The following is a 21,939-nucleotide window of genomic DNA, read 5'->3' on the forward strand; positions in this document are numbered from 1 at the left end:
AGCCCACGCTAATTCCATCTTAACCAATAGCTAGATGGATGGATGAAAGGATTAATTGACAGATGGATGCGTATATTTTATGGATGGAAGAATGGATAGATGGATATAGCCTATATGGATGAACGGATGGATAGATGGTTATATATGGATAGACGGATGGATATGGATGCTTGTATATGGACGGATGGATATCTTTGTATATGTACGGATAATATGGATGGATATGGACGGATGAACATGGATGGGTATGGACAAATTGATGTGGATGGATATGGACGGATGAACATGGATGTATATGAAGAGATTGATGTGGATGGGTATGGATGGATAAACATGGATGGATATGGACAGGTTGATGGGAATGGATATGGATGGATGAACATGGATGGATATGGACAGGTTGATGGGAATGGATTTGGATGGATGAGCATGGATGGATATGGACAGGTTGATGTGGATGGATATGGACGGAACATGGATGGATGTGGACAAATTGATGTGGACGGATGGATACGGATGGAAATGAACGGGTGGGTATGGATAGATGAATATGGATTAATGAAGATGAATGGATTTGGATGAATAGGTGGATAGGAATGTATGAATTAATACAGATGTATGAATGGATATGAATAGATGGATATGGAAAGATGAATAATATGGAGGAACGGATGGATATGTAAAGACGAATACATATATATGGATGGATACGGAAAGATGCATATGGATGGATACTGATAGTTGCGAACGGATGGATATGGGCGAATGTATGTGAATGGATGTCGACAGATATGAAAGGATGGATAGGTTTGGATATGGACAGATGAATATGGATAGTTATGGACGGATGGATAGGTTGAATATGAACGGATAGATGGGTGGATAGGTGGGTGGATCTGTAATTGGGTCCATTTACGGACAGAGAGTGAGACAGAAATGTAAGGTGGAATTTAAGTGACCATTGAATAACTTCATTTACCATGATCCTCGGATTGGAATGAGGCAGGTAATTCGAGGTGCTGGAGACAATGTCCGCAACATGGTACTCATACTAAAAACTACATGTAGCACAAATCAACCACCGTGTAATCCTCAGAACACATACACGGAGAAATTTGTTCTGCAACAGCTCTTCCGACCACAAGTATTACAGGATGTGCTGGTTGTCGAACACCTATCTCCACAATAAGAAATCGTCATCTGCTAGACAAAGAAGACTGTGTAGAGCAGGCTCCGCCAAGTCGAGTCAAGATCGCGAGAGGGCGTACAGGCCTGCTTACGGCTTCCACTGCGGGCAGTACACTTGTACACTGCAGTCTATCAGTGGTGGAACCTATCGAGGTCGCTTGGGGGCACCGGTGCACTGCATTTTGCACCAGGAATATTTATGTGCTAAAACATGAACCTTAGCAATGTAATGGATGTTGTTATGCGAACAATTAATTTCATAAGGTCTAAAGGACTCAATCACAGGGACTTCAGGGCACTGCTTGATGGTATTAACAGTATGGGGATTTACTCTACCATACCGAGGTAAGGTGGTGAAGTCGAAAAATTCTGGAACGTTTTCTCGCACTTAGAAATGAAACTGCCTTATTTATGGATGTACATGGGAAACCTGTTAGGAGCCTTGGACATGAAAGAATATATAAGAATAATGCAACAATTGTGCGAAGTTTCGAACGTAGATTTGAGAATATTAGAGATCTTGAACAACAATTTAAGATATTTGCAATATCTTTTTCAGTGAGTGTCCTGGATATTCCTGCTGAACTACAATTAGAAATACTTGATTTACAAAGCGATATTGAGCTAAAGGATAAGTATCAAAACAAAAAGTATTAACCATTTCTATACTTGTTTTCCACGAGAAAGGTTTCCTAAACAGTACAATCTTGCTGCAAGAACGTTGTAAATGTTCGGGACAACCTACGTATGCGAAACACTGTTTTGTTTAATGAAGTTTACAAAGTCACGTCACAGAAACAACTAAGTGATGAACAATTGAAAGCATGTTTGCGATTGGCTTGTACTAAAACAATAGCTCCGAGAATTAAATAGCTGCTTACTAACAGAAAACTGCAAAAATCGCAGCGGATCTCTGATGTTTAAGAAAAAGTACTATTATTAGAGAATTGTATTTGAATAACAACGTTTGCACTGTTGTTTTATTTTGTTAATTGAATTGTATAGCAATGAGAAGAAGACAAACAGTATATTAATCTGTATAAAAGTGTATATTTTGTTTTGTTTCATTATTGTGCAAACATGCAAAAATTTGTTTCGTATATAGTTAACTGTACAAAATTGTATAGAGTACTGTTTTTCAGTATAGTGCAATTAACAGTGAAAGCGTGCTTCAATTAAAAGCTGAAATTAATTTACATTCTTATCACAAATTTGGTTCACATACAAGTTCTTAGCTCCGCCACTGTGGAAGCAGCTACCCTTGCCCGCAGCCGTACGTCAGGGCTTGAGGGTTTGTACGTACGCACGAGAGTGTAGTCACTTGACTGTCCCTGGTGTAGAGGAAAATAGTTTCTTGTTAAAGTGTCTTTCTAACTGTAGAGACGATGCCTACAGGGTCGACAACATGCAAATAAAATGAAATTGATGTTACGATACGATCTGGACTATTAACAAGGTTTGAAAGCATTTATTGAAATATTTCCATTCGTTGAGTTATTATTAGTACTTGTATCGTGATGCGCTAGTTACCTATTGCATTGGTCTGTAGGGCTATTAAAAAGTCAGGAGAGATTATTTTATTTGCACTCAAACAGTTGTTTCTATAATTGAGACAAAGGAACAATAATTCAAATTATTATTGAGTGTTTTTCTTCTGGTGTGGAAGAGAAGGCCTATTGGCCTTAACTCCACCAGAATAAATAAATAAATAAATATTTAAATAAATAAATAAATAAACAAGTAAATAAATAAATAAAAAGATAGACAGACAGATAGATGTAGGAATGGATTAATGTGAAAAAGTAAATGAATAAACAAATAAGTTAGTAAATAAGTAAATTAATGAATGAATAAATAAGTAAAGAGATGAATTAAATAATGAATAAGTAAATGAATGGATGAATGAATAAGTAAATGAATAAACGAACAAACAATTAAGTAAATAAATAATTAAATGAATGAAAAATAAGTAAATGGATGAATTAATGAATGAATAAGTAAATGAATAAACAAATAAACAAAAAAGCAACTAAATAAGTAATAAAATGAATGAATGAATAAATAAGTAAATGGATGAATTAATTAATGAATAAGTAAATGAATAAACAAATAAATAAGCAAGTAAATAAGTAAATTATTTAATGAATAATTAAGTAAAGGAGTGGATTAATGAATGAATGAATAAATAAATGAATGGATGACTGTATAAATAAGTAAATGAATAAATGAATAAAAATAAACAAATAAGTTATTAAGTAAATAAATAAATAAATGACTGACTGAATGAATGAATGAATAAATAAGTAAATGGATGAATGAATTAATTCATCATAAAAATAATGAATGAATAAGTAAATGAATCACTGAATGAATAAAATAATGAACGAATAATAAATGAATAAATAAGTAAATGAGTGAGTGGGTGAGTGGTGAAATGGGTAAATGAATAATTACCGGAAAATAATGGTTTTGTCTCTACAAATGCTAATTAGCTCTATTAGTGTTGTTCTGAATGTAATATGGAATTGAATCCTCTAGATTCAAAACTTTCTAAAGACCGTTTTGTTCATAATTGAGTTACGCCCACATATTGCTTGCTAAGAATGAATTCGAATGATTTATACAGTTTGAATATAAAAATACACTAAATTTGAAGCAAAAGGTTTGCTAAAAGCCCTTGTTAGGTTGAAAATTCCCTCTATTTGCCACCAGTTACTGTTAAAATTCTTCAGTTTGTGAAAGAGGATATAGGGGATTTTGAATCTATAGGATTCAGAAATGGATAGAGGTGCGGACCCTGCAATTTGTCGTCGCGTGGAAGCTTATAAACAAATTAAGAAATATTACGCAATACTTTCTTCTAAATGTTGTTTATTCCCTAGAAGAGAGGCTATTAATGTTGTAGGAGAAATATGATGACCTTATCTTAATGTTTCGAAATTGGTTTATATCTGAATGAACCCAATTCTGTTATGAATAAAACTATAGTACTATTTTTCTTTTTCAAATCTTTACTTACATTTGAATATTCCATCCTATACACCTTTACTGCTACATGCGCAGCATCGTGTGGTTTGGCATGTTTGTATAGATATTTTTTTTATGTTCAGTAAGGATTGGTTCAGTTCTTTCCCCTAATTCCTGCTTGCAACTTAGATTTTTTGGGTTCGAATTCCTGATCGCCATCATTATTAAGAGTAAATATGTTTGGAAAGTTTGCGTGGAATATTGTACATAATAGCTGTTTGGTTTTCAGAATAACTCCCTGTTCTCATAGCTGCAACAAATCTTTCCATGAATTGTACCGACCACTTCAGATGACGAATAGGGTTTTTCATTTCTGTATTATTCATTTGAAATTTGAGAAATAATTCATATTATCTCAGTCATGTAAATATTAATTATATGCGTTAATGAATATATCTGATACCAGAACTGTGTCAAATTAGGCTAAAAACTGATAAGGAAGTGTTACTCGTATTACCTACGTTGAAAAACAGTTAGCCATATTTCCTTTATTGTTCCTGCTCATATTACACTCTCAGCTAACTTTTTTCTACCCAGAGAGCTGCAAACAAAAAACTTTCTATAACATCAAACTTCATAACATCATACTTCACACACTGCGACAGTGAGTAGAACAACATTTTTTAAATATTGAACAATAATTTATTTCAACTTCTGTCTAATGTTATTTTTCTGCACTTAAATAACATTGAAATTAATTATTGGCTCACAAGTTCATATCATTATCAAACAGACTTCCTTTTCAAACACAAAATCGCAGCTTTACAGACATGCCAGCGCGAATCGACTGAGTTACAAGCAGTGAGCTCTATACTAAACTGGAGGCATCACCGCAATGCTCTTTTCTGTCTGAAAGCGAGACTGTTGATGAGGATATTGTTCTCTCTTTCTAACTAATGTGTTTCAATGAGTCTTTCGTGAGGTTCATGTTGCACATGCTCAGCATACAATAAAAATACCGTTAGAGTACGATAACATTCACTGCAAGAGAGACAAGAACAACACTATGTTAGAAAGAGATAGCAATACGCTCAGGCGCTCAGCATTCGCGTCACGCTTTTAAAGCATTGAGTTGTGCCTCCAGTTTAGTATAGAGCTTACTGGTTACAAAACACAAGAACGCTATGGAGCAGTCTTACCAACGATTATAAAGAGAAGAAAAATTTCCACGGATACCACAGGAGCTAAAAACCTTCCAGTTGCTCATATTATCTGACTGCTCATATTTGTCTGTATTACCATAAGAAATAGTTTGGCCACGGTATCCATTTTCCGATAATCTTTTTTCCTTTGTTTGCGAAATATATTAAATCGGAGTTTATTAAATTTATGGTGCGCTGAAAAGTGGAATACCATGAGAATAGTTGATTCAAAATCCATTTCTCTATTACAAATTTCATACTCGTAGAAATCGACGAAATCCTAACTTTGTTCCTATTTGTTAGAAATCCATAGATGAAGAAATTATAAAGTATGGCTGGGTCATAAGATGGAATCACACCCACGATGATCCTGTTCTCAGTCGCTTTGATAACTATTTTAATTCCCCCAAATGTTGAGGAAATATACTGTAGCCTACATGCTACGAAAATAAAATGTCTCATATTTAAGTTTTAACTTGAATATCTTTATTATACATATTGAGATAATTTGGTGTAATTGTAGCAAGGGAGGAGGGATGTTGGGAGCTCATTGTTCCGTTATAACAAACGAGCACGGTAATTTGTTACCCAGGAAACGGGTGGGGATCCAGTTCGTTCGTTAGTTTCACCTTGAAGTCAGTCTTCCTACTGTAATTTGCTTTTAAACGGTTAACATAACAACTGGATCGAGTTATGATGCAAAATTTAATATAATTTTCGTTTAAACACCTGCCTTTCTAGTCCTACAGACGTCACGTTTTTTTTTTTTTTTTTTTTTTGAGTTATAGGAAGTATATATACGGGTAGAAGTTCTTACGTTGAAAGGACTGGATCCAATATCTAATATTTTAATCAAAATATTTCTGTAAAAACACAGGTGTGGATCATGGTGTACGCAACGTCTAACGCAGTATTAACGTTGGTCGTGTGAAAGCCAGAACAAGGGTATGAAATCTTTTCATGCCATTGATTGTTTTCTAGTCTTTAAGTAATGCGTAGGGATGTGATATTTTGTTATTAACGATATACGCGAAATGTGTGAAAAACTTAATTTCATGCATGGAAAGCAAATTTGTTAAATAAAGTCCAAAATTAAGTTAAACATATCCGCAAAATTGGTATAAAACTACGACATTACTCTATAATCACGATATTTTCAACAAAAAGAGACAGGTTTTATGAAGAATTCGCACAAAAATGTCTCTTTCTTCAAAAAAAAAAAAAAAAAAAAAAAAAAAAAAAAAAAAAAAAAAAAAAAAAAAAACGAGAAAATTTTCTTACTTATAAAATATACGTGAACATTTCTACATATTTAATCGTTCAGCATTACACGTATGTGACATCTGGCAATGATGTATGCATAGTTTCAGGGGTTATATCTAGGGAGCAGTGCAAGCAGAGAACGGTTATTTTTCTTTCCCGCAACAACTGCCTTCGTGAGATCAAGAAGACAGTGCCATCATCCTCTCACAGCCGAATGAAATTGAATTATGAATTTAATTAATGATACAAACAATTTTCTGTTAGTTCAAAGGGATTGTTTCAATAATAATTTTAAAAATAATTATATATATATATATATATATATTTATTTATTTAAGTTTCTTTGAGGTGCGAAATACATACGAAATGTCTCTTTTTTTAAATATTTACCGAAATTAAACAATTTTAATAATCGACATCAGCGTAAAATAATCGCCATAAAATCACACTCCTAATAATGAGAATATGATAATAGAACATTCGGAGATATTGGTACTCAACACCTGAGTGGAAAACCAAAATTCAAAATCAAGCCACCTGAAATCTCATAAAAAATTAGATATTTTTCCACTTTCATTGTTACAGTTCCCTATTTTATCTTCTCTTGATTTCCAGTGTCGTAGAATAGACGAAAACTCAAATCTAGCGAAACAAAATTAGTAACGTTTCTACTAATGGTGTGATATTAATGATTTTACATTCTATTGTTAGTGGTACTCTTGTCATAAAAGTAAATTTCAGCTAATTATGGAAAAGGCTTTTGACAGAGTGGATGGGGATCCTAAAGAAAATTGGTGTGGATTGGAAAGAGAGGAGACTGTTCTGTAACCTTTATATGAAACGAGTCAAAGTCAAGATAGGAGGAGAAATGTCAGAAGGAAGTGAAATAGGGAGAGGAATATGCCAAGGATACCCTTTATCACCTACACTGCTCAACATCTACTTGAAGGATTTAGTAAAAATACTGCTTTCAGAACATGGGATGAGTGATAGTAGGAGGAGAAGAATAAAGTGCATTAGATTTGCCGATGATATGGCGGTTTTAGCAAAAGAGGAGATGATACTAAGGGATGTGCTACTGGAGCTAAATAACAGCTGTGAGCAGTATGGGATGAAGATAAATGCAAATAAGATAAAGACCGTGGTCATAGGAAGAAAAATGAAGAAAGTAAACTTGCGAATTCTAAATGAGGCAGTAGAGCAAGTGAACAGCTTCAAATACTTGGGGTGTACTATAAGCATGGATGGATGGATGGGTGGTGGATGTATGGATGAATAGATAGATGGATGGACGGACAGACGGACCGACAGACAGACAGATTGGATTACAAATTGATTAACTCATTGATTCATTGAAAAGAGGATAGATGGATGTATGGTCGGATGGGAGGACAGATATGCCTAACTGATTATATATACAGGATGGAAGTGAAATAATCCTAAAATTAAAAGGAACGATAGGGTACACTTAGATTAATGTAAAACTTATATTAGGTTTTTTTTTATTAAATGCACGGTTAATTAAAATATTCAATTGGAAGTTTCAGCAATCTGGCAACATCGCCGCTAACACAGTCCTCTTTCTTCTCGTATTACAGATGTAAGAGGTGAACTAACTCAGGTCTGTCTCGTTTCGCGAACCTCCCTCTCTGACTACAACGTTGCAATCTGGTTTCAATGTTCAGTGACTTGAAATTAGTAGTACTTAAATTAAATTTAGACGAAAACTGTCCAAGCTATTAAAATACACCAGAGGAATAAATAATTCTTTATTATATTTTCTATCGATATGGACAAAAATCACGATCATACTCGCAATAGTTACCGAATAAGAGGATGTTAAACATTTGAAAAAAGAAAAACATTTCTGAGAAAACTATAGGCTTTCCATCTATATGGTATACACTTTTTTGTTATATACAACATGAGCTACTTGGTCTGAAAATTTGCAGGATTATTTCACTTCCACCATGTATAGGTAGGTAGCTACATAGATAGATAGATAGACAAATAAATAGGCAAAGAAATAAATATGCATGGAAATGGTTATTTATATATGTAAGTTGGTAGGTAAATAAATTGATAGGTTTGTGTGAAAATAAAAACAGAAATGAAGTTATAGTAAGGTAAATAGGTAGGTATGAAGGTAGGTAGAGTAGGTAGGTAAATATGAAAGTAGATGAATAAATGGGTGGACAAGCATGTGGATGAAGGATGAGTGAATGTATAGGCGAGCTTTAAGCTAGGGTATTGCAAGGATAGGCAGATATGCAATTAGTTGACAGGCAGTTAGGCAACTGTAGAGATAGCCAGGTATAATAAAAAAAATAAATATGGATGTACATATATACTCTTACATTATATTATATACATAAAAAGAGAGAGCAAAGATGTAAATCAGGTAGCAAGGTCTGGGAGGTCAGAGGTAGAATCTGGAATTCTATACACTAGTGTAATTAGGAGTTTGAATCATTGAAATATAAGGTAGAGACAGGTTTCACTCCCTTTAATATTACAAGGGAAATGACGTCATTACGATTCCATGCAATGCACCCACCTGTTTATATCTCATGACGTAATAGAGGGAGGCGTGCCCCCTATTGAGATCTCTGCGGGCAGCCTGCAGAACACAGTAGCGGGAAGGAAATGAAGTTTCGCACTGGGCACGAAACATCGATCTCAAGTGGCGACGGATCACGAACTTCTGTCCGATTAACGAGCTGGAAATCGGGCACAGATCTTCTTTGACTACAACGGGGCATAATAGCAGAAATTTAAGATCGATAATTCTTTAGCGATTCAGATGAAATACCAATATTTTCGGAGATGATATAAAGATAGACGCGTGGTAGACAGAAAATCACTGGAGAACCCGCTAATAGGCCTACCTTCTAGTGAAAAATCTGTCACACATCAGTATGATCTGGTAAAATATTAATACTTTATACATATGAACCTGTCACACTCGTGGGTCTTAGTTCGAACTTAAGGTTAAGATACAAATTAGATTTACTTTAAATGTTATTTTAAGTGACCATGCTTCATTTAATTTAGGATGCTCCTTGTTATTATTATTTTATAATAATAATAATAATAATAATAATAATAATTATTATTATTATTATATTATTACTATTATTATTATTATTAATTATTGTTTTTTATTAATTGTGTTTATTATTAATTGTCATTATTGAGTGTAATTAGTTACCACTGCCACCGTGTTATACCCATTTGCAGTGTGAATAAATACATGCATATCACATTTGGATAAACGTATCATAGCTTTCATTAAGTCAATTTTCGACGTAGAACCGCGACTTTTTCCTTAGTAGGTGTGAAGGAGATAACTTAGGAATTGATCGTCACACAAAAATCCAACCCCGTGTCTCATTATTCACTCTGTGTTCCTCTTCTACACTTTGTGTTTCCATTGTTCTCCTTGTTTTCCTCTTTTTCTCCTTGTTTTCATTTTTCTTCTTTTTTTACTCTTGCACTCCCTGTGTTTACTTTGTTCTTTATTGCCTTCACCCTGTTCTCCTGCCTTTCCCTTGTTCTCTTTGTGTTTCCCTTATTTTACTTGTAATCCCCTTATTCTCTTTGTGCTCTCTTTGTAATTTCCTTCTTCTTGCTTTCACTTTGTTCTCCTCGTCTTCCCCTCTTGTATTCCTCTTGTTATCCTCCCTGAGATCCCCCTGTCTTCCTTATGTTCCCCTTGTTCTTCTTGTTCTTTGTATTCTCATTCTCATGTATTCTCTTCGTCCTCACGTATTCCTTTCATTCTCCTTTGAGCTCGTTGTCTTCTCATTGTTCTCATTTTCTTCCCTTTGTTCTCCTTATATTCCCTTTAAAGGAGCATCATCTGCGGACCTCTGGAAAAAGAACTAAGGAAGAGAGTAGTGAAGTGCTGTGTGTAGAGTATAGCATTGTATGGAGCAGAAACATGGACAGTGGACAGAAAGAATAAGAAATGAAGCTGTGTTGCAAAGAGTAGATGAAGGAAGAATGATGCTGAAACTGATCAGAAAGAGAAAAAGGAATTGTTGGGTCACTGACTGAGGAGAAACTGCCCACTGAAGGATGCACTGGAAGGAATGGTGAAGTGTTCTGCCCATGGACAGGTCTTTCATTGCAAACCCAGCTTTCTCCAATCTTTTCTATTTTCTGTCTTCCTCTTTGTTTCCTCATATGATCCATATATCTTAATATCGTCTATCATCAGATATCTTCTCCTACCCCGAACTCTTCTTCCGTTCACCATTCCTTTCAATGCATCCATTCAGTAGGCAGTTTCTTCTCAGCCAGTGACCCAACCAATTCCTTTCCGTCTTCCTGATAGTTTCAGTATCATTCTTTCTTCACTCACTCTTTCCAACTCCTATAACGTAATTATGTATTTATTTTACTTCGTTGCAAAGGAGTTGATTGTTAGGGTTAAAAAGTGACAGTTTATCTTCATGTTCATAACGACGATGATTATTATGTAGTTCATTACAAAATGCAGTAATATTCAGATGAACATTAGAGAGTTTTTGCACTCCGCCCATCCGCAATTCGTTAGCGCTATATTCACGTTAGCAGTGACGTATTGATGGTATGTGTGTATACATAGTATCAAAGTAACAGTTTTCGTAATAACGTTTGTACGTTCCCTAAAGTTGTTTGTCGCGTTCATTTCTTTCTCTCGCTTATTTATTTATAGATTTTGTTAAGTCGTCGACATTTTATATACGTATTTCTCTCCATAATATTCCTCTGTTCCCGATCTAAAACAAAACAAATCGCATTGTGATAAAATATGAGATTATAATTATAGTGCAAGACTTATTGTTCCAGGAATAAGGTAGGCCTACTATTGTATAAAATTACTAGCGAATGTTGTAAGTAGACCTACTGCTGGAATAATGCACCTTCCTATCATTCAGTATATCTGCGTGTTGATACGTAGGGTAAAAACGATGGTTTAGCTTAGAGTGGCTTGGCTTTTCGAGTGCTAGGGCCGGAACGGAACCTTGCGCTTTGGCATAAAAAACGATACTGCCTGATACGAGCAGCAGTACAGTTGGTTTAAGAGAAATAACTCATTATGTGGAGTTAATTATCACATACTTTTTTATTTTTTGTTTATTAGCTGTCCAAATTGAAGTAATGTTTCAAAACTAGTGATGAATTAAGAAAAATGTAAATTTGTGTATTACAGTAGAGCATCGATTATCCGAATACCGATCAACCGAAAAGCGAAAGCGTTCTAGTCGGCAAATTCAAATTTGCGCGTGCGCCCTGTAGAAGTTCCGCTTGCGCTGTTTGCGAGATTTGGCGGCAAAAAAAAAAAAAAAAAAAAAACGAATCTCAGCTCTGAAGCAAAGAAAAAAAATTGGACTTCTTTTCCTAAACTGTAGGCCTACTTTAATGGTAATTTTGAGTTTGACAACCTAGGGTAGTTAGTTCTCTGTTTTATTTGTAACACGTGTGATACAAAATATAAATGTACAGTTTTGTGTTTAATATCAGTGATTTTTTGTTTCATACTCCTCCTATGACACCGGTACAATTTATTTTCGTAAATGATCGGTTATCTGAAAAATCAGTTATTCGAACACCCTCCTTCTCCAATTGTTTCGGATAATCGATACTCTACTGTAGTTATTTATATAGTGATGAGTTACAATAGGTAAACAAAATAACCATTCTCAAATTTGTGAAAGGAAAATAATAGCCTATTACGCCAGTAACCGGGACTAACTTTAAGCAATACTTTTTCCGAGCTCTAGTTATAAAATTTATTATTAATTATACACTTAAATTAGCTTAAAATATTCTTATGAGCTCTACTTACTTGCGAATATTCGTTCTATATCCCTTTTTCCATAACTGAAACAGATGTTGTACATTCTATTTCACAGTTCTTACCATTGGCGAAGCTACGATGTAAACACTGGGTAGTCCACACCTGTGGAGTAACGGTCAGCGCGTCTGGCTGCGAAACCAGGTGGCCCGGGTTCGATTCCCGGTCGGGGCAAGTTACCTGGTTGAGGTTTTTTCCGGGGTTTTCCCCCAACCCAATATGAGCAAATGCTGGCTAACTTTCGGTGCTGGACCCCGGACTCATTTCACCGGCATTATCACCTTCATCTCATTCAGACGCTAAATAACCTAAGCTGTTGATAAAGCGTCGTAAAATAACCTACTAAAATAAAATAAAAAAAAAACACTGGGTAGACTGAAAAAATCTGCTTCTTTTGTATCTTTTTATAGAGCAGATGTTTATCGGCTTTTCTATCAAATTTTTTTGTGACACCACAAAATGATAACCACTCATTTTCACTCCCAAACAGAACACAGGTAAAACAATGTAACTTATTTGTCTCAGAGCACTCTGTTAGCCAAGGATGTTTCTTAAACCGTGAAAACTGAAAATTTCTATTTTGTTTTCCTCCACCCGTTATTTTAATACGTATATGTGGTGTCGATCTCCTATCGTTGTAAGCACATTTTTTTTTTTTTTTTCATATGTCCAACTTGAAAATGGTTTCTCTTTTAGTTCTACAAATAATGATCTCAATGTTCTCTCACTATGAGCGATTTTGCACAAAATTAATATGTAACACACACACCCATGCACTTTTGATTAAATGAAACTCAACAACGCAGCGTTTTCAGAGAACATCAATATAGCGCCACGTATTATTGTGACGGTAGGCTAGCCTCATCCCGTACGGAGATGTCGCGAATCGATACTCGCGAGTCAAGGTCGTAGCCATGCCTTTAGATCAGGCATGTCAAAGTGAGCCATAGATAGTGTTATAGCCATGGTTCGTCTTTTCTACAGTGGCTAGATGATTGACAGCTCAGCTGAGAGTTCGATTGCTCGAAGTTAAGTTGTTAGTCTCTTGTCAACAGTAATCTCACTAGAGGTTTTGATTTATCTAGAGAAAATCAAAACTCGAGTGGGATTTAATTGACTATTACACGATTAGAAGAAAGTATATAAAGATTAGAAGTAGATAACGAAATACTTCAATACAATAAAATATTAATTGACTTACGAAAATAGAAAACTGTCTTCAAATTTGTACCATCTCAACATTATAAATATTACGCTAATAGATGGCAGTAGTGTGTTATGAATAGCTGTTTTCTTATTAGTTGTGCCAACTATGGAATTTTTATTGAACTCTGTGGACGGTTACTGGTCAAGAAGGCTTTGTTGATTCAGTTTCATTTTTATTCAATTATCCACTTCAATTATCCCGATCCCAGTAATCAACGTCACTTGACAGATGATTTTCAATAATTCTCACTATTAAACAATCTCTGATACGTGACTATTGATAATATCATATAGCAGAAACTATAACATAACCTAAATAATATAAACGAGTGTTGTCGACCTGGTTGGCGAGTTAGTATAGCGCTGGTCTTCTATGCCCAAGGTTGCGGGTTCGATCCCGGGCCAGGTCGATGGCATTTAAGTGTGCTTAAATGCGACAGGCTCATGTCAGTAGATTTACTGGCATGTAAAAGAACTCCTGCGGGACAAAATTCCGGCACATCCGGCGACGCTGATATAATCTCTGCAGTTGCGAGCGTCGTTAAAATAAACCATAAGTAAACGAATGTTAGAAAAGTTTTAATTAGGGATGATGAAATAAACAAGAAACATTTTAATTCACGATGATGAAATAAAAAATAAACATGAATAATTTTAAAAGAAACAATTATTGAAAGTAGGTACAATTTTCAAATTTGAATGTTTTAGTGGTTGGTGGTTCAGTTGATGTTATATTAGACGTGTGCGTAAAAGAAGTGAACTCGTGATGTACATGGTGTATCCTTCAACTTATTCAGGATTTCCGAATGGTGCTCTTCATACATGACCAATGATCTTTATTAATTCTTGTTCTTGAATGCCAATGCGAGTCATATTTGAAAGTGCTGTGCATCGACTGGAGTGGTTTGTAATTTTCTGTTTTTTGACGTCCAGATCAGTGCAGTTTGAAAATGTTGGCAAACAAAGAAACAAATGCTAGGGTAGTGATAAAAATAAACAAAGCTAGGGACGCGATAAAATTGTGCGATAAGCAGCCATGATTGGTTGAAAGACGTCGTTTCGTACCGTTTTATTGGTCAAAAGTAGTGTGACGTAGTAAAAGTGTAATAGTCATAGTAATCATACTAAAAGCTCATGTTGTATTTTTTTGTTTTTGTTTTTCTATTGATTGAGTTTACTTTTTTTAAGGTATATCATTATTCTAATGTTAAAATGAAGTTTTCTAGTGGAAGAAAAAAGTATAACCTTGATAATTTGTGAATACAGAAAGATTTTTTTAAGTATAATTACGTGTTGTGCAATACTTACGAAGTAGACATTTTCTTGTGCAATATTTTAAGTGTGAGATTCGATTTCAGTAATTTCAAAAATCGGATCTTTATTGCTTTCCTTACTTCAGAATATTAAAAATAGTAATCGCTTAGAATGTATTATTAATTATGTGAAGGAAGAAATAATATAGGGCCTACTATATAATTAACTAATTAAATATTTTTCAATAAGCATTTTTAATATTACAGTTTCGGAGTGAATTTATTTCAATATGAACATATTGTACCCAGAGTTCTGGATTTTTCGTATGGTATCATACATTTATTTCATCTTCCACTCGTAATCCATATCATCCATACGATAATATTTTGAATCACTTTGGACATATCATAGTGATTAACATTTCCTTGTTTGTCAAGAGAAACATACTGCAGATATTTTACTCAAAAGACAGGAATGTAATTTTTAATAAAGTGACAGTTCTGGCAATTGATTTTCTTAAATTCGATATCATGTCAGTGAGGTTAATATCATTACATAAGAATTTCAGGCATTATTTTTCTATTAAGTAATCAGTAGCGCGACAACCCAATGAAGGGTCAAAAACGTGTACACTAGTACGAGGATATCGTCTGGTCAGCACGGTGATCCCTCCAGCTGTTGTATCTGATTTTCGAAACTGAATTTCGCTACCTATCATAGATACTCAAAATCATCACTATGCTGGGTGGGCACCGGTCTCATACACGGGTAGAAATTTTCAAGAGAAAAATTCTTCCCCTACTGGGATTTGAACGAGCGCTCATTCCTTAACGCGAGTCTTAGGCATGATGTCTTACAACACGACGGTACTGCTCGTTTCTTGTTGGTTAGTTTCTAATTTGGACTCGCGTCTAGCAATGAAGTAACGGTCTAGGTTTCCTATATTTGCAATTATGATATTTTATTTTGCTGTGAGGGCTCTGCAGGATACGATATGTTGATCACCCATGAAATCTTCTTCGTGACATAACAGTCCGTTTGGAGAGTTGGTCTGTAATTGATGTAGCTGGATGTTTTGCCAGACAATCGTGTCCCGTCAGCACTCTGATGTTCTGTTATGAGTTTTATATTATTCTTTCAATGTTTTGTAGTTGTTAATTAGGAGATATTATACTGTATATCACATAAATCTTCACAGATACACATCATGCATAACGTAGCCCACCGAAGTGGTGTGCAATTTGAAAATGGGTCACGGTCCTGCCATCTATCTGCAGTATGCGGAACCCGAATCACGCAAAATGAAGTGGGTAGACACACACACACACACACACACGCATTAGGTTTGTTCCAGCAACCAATTCAGAACGCATTATACGAACTAATACCGAATATCTTTCGGCGCATGCGCTAGTTGAGTACGTTCTTAGAACTAAGCGTAAGAGATTTTATGTTTTTGGAAAGTTTCTTGAACTGTTCCTTCATGGCCTTCGGAGTTTCTTCTCATATTAAAATTATATTTATCTCCCGAACTTAATTCGTCATAAAAATATCACTATCACCTTACAAGTCACTCGTGGTCGACTATTTTTTTTAATTTTAACCTGCTCAGTCTCGAAGCATTTTAACCTCAACCTCAGGTTAAGTCATCTGCGCATACGTCAGCAGTTCAGAATTCCCAGTTCCTGCTCTTAATCGAGAACAATTTCACTCGTTTCGAATGGGTTCCAAAGCACTTTGGAACAGGAAACTGGGAGTTCAGAATCCAATCTGAACCGTGCTGGAACAAACTTATTATAAGCATTCCCCTGATTATGAAGAAAGATATCGATTATCATCCAAACGGAAGGAATACTTTTTTATTGTATTGATAATCCTGGCGATCGCTTTTCTGTTACACGGTATGAAGTTAAGTGTGGTTAATGTCGTTTCGTAAGAATTTTAATGAGTTAACTGTTTAGTATTTATTTTAAATTTATGGCTATGTTATTATTTTGTGGGTATCATATTATAAACATTGCAGTGTTTATTAAGAGAGATTTTTATTATTCAAACGGAAGGAATTATTTTTTTTTTATTTTAACGACAGCCCTGACGGTCGCCCTTTTACTATTCACACGAGAATAGAGAGGTTAATATTAGTACGTAAGAATATTAATGCATTATTTTCATATAATTCGTGTTAAAATGGTTACTGATCTGTTAGATGTGAGTTTAATTATTAAGAACTTATTCAGATTGAAGTAAAGAGAGTTAAAATGTAGGGATTGCACAAATATTAATCTTTATTAGTAAGCAAACAAGATGAGGTTAAGGTTATCGAATATTTTTTTAACATACCAAAATATAGGCTACAAATTATCATAACACAGAAATACAATACCTTCTTTTTGTATAATCGTGTAACAAATAATACGAAACACTTTAACTGTATTCTTTTTTTGCGAGTAAATACGGAAAATGTGCAACACCTTACTTGGCTGCATTGTAGTTGATACGAACAGTACATGTTCCAGCACTGTGGCGGATGAAATGTTTTGGAAGTTTCGGAAATGTATTATAGCTACTAGCTACATTATTAAAAGTGTGCTATATTTAACTGAACTAGAATTGAGCAAAGACTTCCTACAAGTTGAAATTTCCAGTACCTAATTATTTACTTTAGCGATACCGTTTGTATCCACTATTTCTCTACTTCTTCCTGTGTGATTTCCATCCAGCTTTGCTTCACACTCTCTCACTCTCCGGAGATTAGGTTAGGTTAGGTTCACTGTGAAACTTTCCAATCGCATTTTCTCGACTTGCTTCTTGGGGGTGTATAATGTTGCTGCAATTAAAAACAAAACGCTTTTCATTTACTTCCGCTGACCGTTCGCAATGTCCACATACCACGTTATTTATTATATTGCTCACCACTTGTTCAATTACTTCCATAAACAAGAGTCGAGTACGGTATCGCTAAAGTTAGGTGACCAGATTCACATCGATAAAAAAAAGAGGACATAAAGTTTCAAAAAGGAGGACATTGCTAAAAAACAAGAGGACAGAAAATATGCACTTAGATTTAGGCTTAGGCCTAAATATATTTTAAATTACGTCAACATCTATTTTATTACAAATATTTACGGTACAGATTTAGGCTTATAATCATACTTAAAAGTATCTTAAATATCTAATTTATTACAAAGTAATTATGACAAAACTTAATAATAATGATTTTACAGTTAGCTACATATGACAGTCAAGGGAACTATAATTATTCAAGAGAACAGATAATATCTATTTAGATTTAGGCTTAGGCGCATATTATACTCAGAATTATGTCAATATCTATTTTATTACAGCATACTTGTGATAGAACTTAAAATAATATAAAATGATTTTACAGTTAGCTACATATGAAAGTTAAAGGAACTATAATTATTATTACGAAAATACATAAAAAGGCAGCACAAAATGTGAATTTAATATTACTTTGTAATACAAGAAGGAGTAAAGAGAGTTATGATAGTTGCAAAGAAAATTACTTGAAAAAAGCGTCAAATCATATCATTTCAAAATATCAGGATTGATTTTTTTTAAATCCGCCCGGATTCCGAACAAAGGCCTAAAAAGGAGGACATGTCCGGACAAAAGAGGACGTCTGGTCACCCTAGCTAAAGTAGACCTAAATTATTATCTCATGTCTACAACATTTTTCAGCTGACTGACTATTATGACTAATTACCATTTCGCAATTATTTTCTTGTATTTGTGAATTAAGTGAAACTAGAATCTGTAAGGACGAGGAGGGGGCTGTACTGGAATTGGTTCCCAAATCTGTGAATTAGTTCCCAGTTCGTCCCAGAGCTATATTCGAGTTGGTTCCAGGTTGATTTCTCCTGTGTACTGCAATTGGTTCCCGCGCTACATCAAGACAGAAAACATTTCCCTTCCCATTTTATACAGACTTAGGACTGTCAACTATTGTCTACAGTAGTAGGTAGGTTAAAAATGTTTTGTGCTTGGCGGACACGCTGCGTCGAATAACTTCACAATTTTATTTCTGTACTGGTAAAAATTTGAAACAAACGTGTCGCAGGAATGCATATCTACTTTCACAGCCGTCAGAAAGCTTTTCCATCCAATCTTTCACAAAAGTTTCCTTTTGTTACATTATCTTAGGCCTACATTTACTTTTACTCCTAAGCTTAACATAAGTATCGCACTGAACCTCCTCCAGAGCATCTGGAAGTGCAAATATATTTGGGTGTGGAGCACAAAAGTGCGCATTAAGTTTACTGTGAAAAGATTCACAACAGTTGGTTGTTCGCTCTAAGGAAGAAGTAAACTCAGCCCATCTGCTACATGATCGATTAATATCCATGTCCCACACAGCCTGCTACTAAATCACAGCCTTGGATATTTGAAGATGGGGAACCAACTCACGTTGATGATATTTGAACATGGGGAACCAACTCACGTTGATGATATTTGAACATGGGGAACCAACTCACGTTGTTGATATTTTATTTGGGAACCAACTGCAGAACAGCGGAGGAGGGAATGGTAAACAGAAAGATACGCGAGCGTGCGAAGAACCATGAGCTCCAAGATTCTTGGTCACTTATCTCACTTCGTTGGTCACTGTTCCAATTTATTAAGGAATTTAGAAAATTGTATAAATGCAAAGGGACCGAAATAGACATCAGCTATTATGTTAATAGGCTACGTTAGTGGTCACCGGCGTAGCCCAGGCAGTAGAGCATTCGCACATTAACCCGAACTACTTTCGAATATCGGTTCGATTCCCGCTTAGGCTGGTTATCTTGTGGTTTTAGAAGTTTTTCACAACTCAACTATTTTTCCAAAACCGAAAATCTGGATATTAACATCTGATGAAAGTGCTAGATAAGGATTGGGAACATATTCGCTTTAATTACAATGCTCGCAAAACTTTCAAGTAATTCAGCAAGAATAACAGAACATATAAGTTTAAAATTTGAAAACTTTGGATTCAGCTTAATAATATATTATTTGCAGATGGTGAAGTAATTATGTCAGATAAAGAAGATCTTCTACAAAAGTCACATTTGCAAATTTCATTTTTTTTTCATTTAATTTATTATATTCCATAGATCTTACATTAGCAATGAAGCTTTAAGATGTGGAACAAGTCAAAATTTTACAAGATTACAATTACAATTTTTACAAATTTACTTACTAAACCACAACTCTAAACTACTCTACACTGTTCTATCCTATCCTCTATTCTATTCTATTCTACTCTACTCTACTCTACTCTACTCTACTCTACTCTACTCTACTCTACTCTATTCTATTCTATTCTATTCTATTCTATTCTATTCTATCCAACCCCAACCTGTCTTACTCTACCCTTCCCTAATCTAACCTATCCTAACCAAGGAAAATTAATATGCTTATATTAAGAATAACGTTAATTGAACTAATCCATAAGAATAAATTAAGCCTATATTATCGATAAACGGTATAATTGTTATATTCCATAACAAAATGATGACGTACTTGTTCGTTACAACAAAAGTAAGTTTGACTGTAGTATAATCTTAGGTCAAGATTTTGGTTGTAAGTAATGAATATCAACAAGAGGATGAAATGATCACAATTCTAGTCTTTAGTGTACAAAAATTTTAGGTTAAGCGAATCTATGACATACAATAAATATATCACTACCAAATTACTTTTTGTGTTCATTACAAATGTAACTTTTTAAACTATATTAATATCATTACCTTTTCCGTTCCTTCTATGGAAATTAATTGCCAAAGTTGTAGATGATTTTACCGCACTAAAGTTGATCATGAATACACCGTGCGAATATGAAACTATAAGGGGCAAAAATGATGATTTTATTAGAGATGTAATTGAATATTGGCAAGAAAAATTAGATTACTTTGAGTAAACTTGTTCTAAAACCGTCTTATTCACCGCTAATAAGTTTCTCGTACAGCATGAAATAGCAATGAATATTTTCGAAACAAAATATGGGAATTGTCTTAGTTGATTCGATATAAAATTTATTTAGTATCAATCAATGAAATATTGAGATTGTCTAGAACTACATTGTAACTGTTTTTTCATTATCTGAGTATTGTGATGTGACAGTTATTTTCTTTCGGTTTATAGGTATTACGTGTTGTGAAGGTAATATGAAGAACATCAATATACGAACAATCCTGCGATAAACGACATGGAAAAGGAGCTGGAAATCTGGAAGTCAAGAAGCAACCTGAAAAATGGACGAGTCTTGTTATGAAGACTTGGTTGACAAGTCGACTTGAAGTATGAGTTCAGGACTTTATACTGAAAGTAAGCAATAAATTCTTTTTGAGATGATCGTGAAGAATTAATTCAGTGCCTGTCCTAGAATGTCAAATAACATGAACATTACAGATACAAAACAAAAAGAATAAAAAATGTCATATATATTCTAAATATTTTTTTATAATTCTAAGTAGTTATTTATACAAATTCTGTGATATATCTAGAAACATAAGATATGACTGATATTTGAAGAGTTTGGACAAAAAGAAATTGAGGTTTATATATTTTTTTATTTAAACTGGTTAAACTATTCCTTTATCAGAAAATGTTACCACTTTACTTGTTCCTCCCTTTTTGAAGTCCCAAGCTAACATTTTTAAAAGGCATCTTGGTGCTAATCCTAAAGATAGTTGATTTTCATTCACTGCTTCCTCACATATATTTTTCAACATTTTCCTGTGTGTAAAATGTTCTTTGCAATGCCATTCACATCCGAATCACATGAAAATGACATGTAGAAATAGAAGATGACATGAAATTGATGACATATTTAAAGACAAGCTGACGTGGATGACAAGAAAATGATGATATGAATTAGGGGATGACATGAAAATTATGACATAAAGAAAGAAAATTGGCTCGAGGATGATGACATGAAGAAAGAGATGATGACAAGAGAATGATGACAACAAGAAATATATGTTGATATGAAAATAGTGACATGAAAAT

General features: G+C 34.4%; 1 long non-coding RNA gene across 3 annotated transcripts in view; it reads left to right on the plus strand.

Moving 5' to 3' along the window:
* LOC138694710 (uncharacterized) overlaps positions 1-21,939 on the plus strand; it is a 680,210-nt gene that overhangs the window by 442,660 nt on the left and 215,611 nt on the right. For all 3 annotated transcript variants that reach the window (XR_011330995.1, XR_011330994.1, XR_011330996.1), the window contains one exon: positions 21,073-21,255. This is a non-coding gene — a long non-coding RNA (uncharacterized lncRNA). The remainder of the gene's footprint in view (positions 1-21,072; positions 21,256-21,939) is intronic.

Source organism: Periplaneta americana, chromosome 2 (genome assembly GCF_040183065.1).
Source record: "Periplaneta americana isolate PAMFEO1 chromosome 2, P.americana_PAMFEO1_priV1, whole genome shotgun sequence".
Lineage (NCBI taxonomy): Eukaryota > Metazoa > Arthropoda > Insecta > Blattodea > Blattidae > Periplaneta > Periplaneta americana.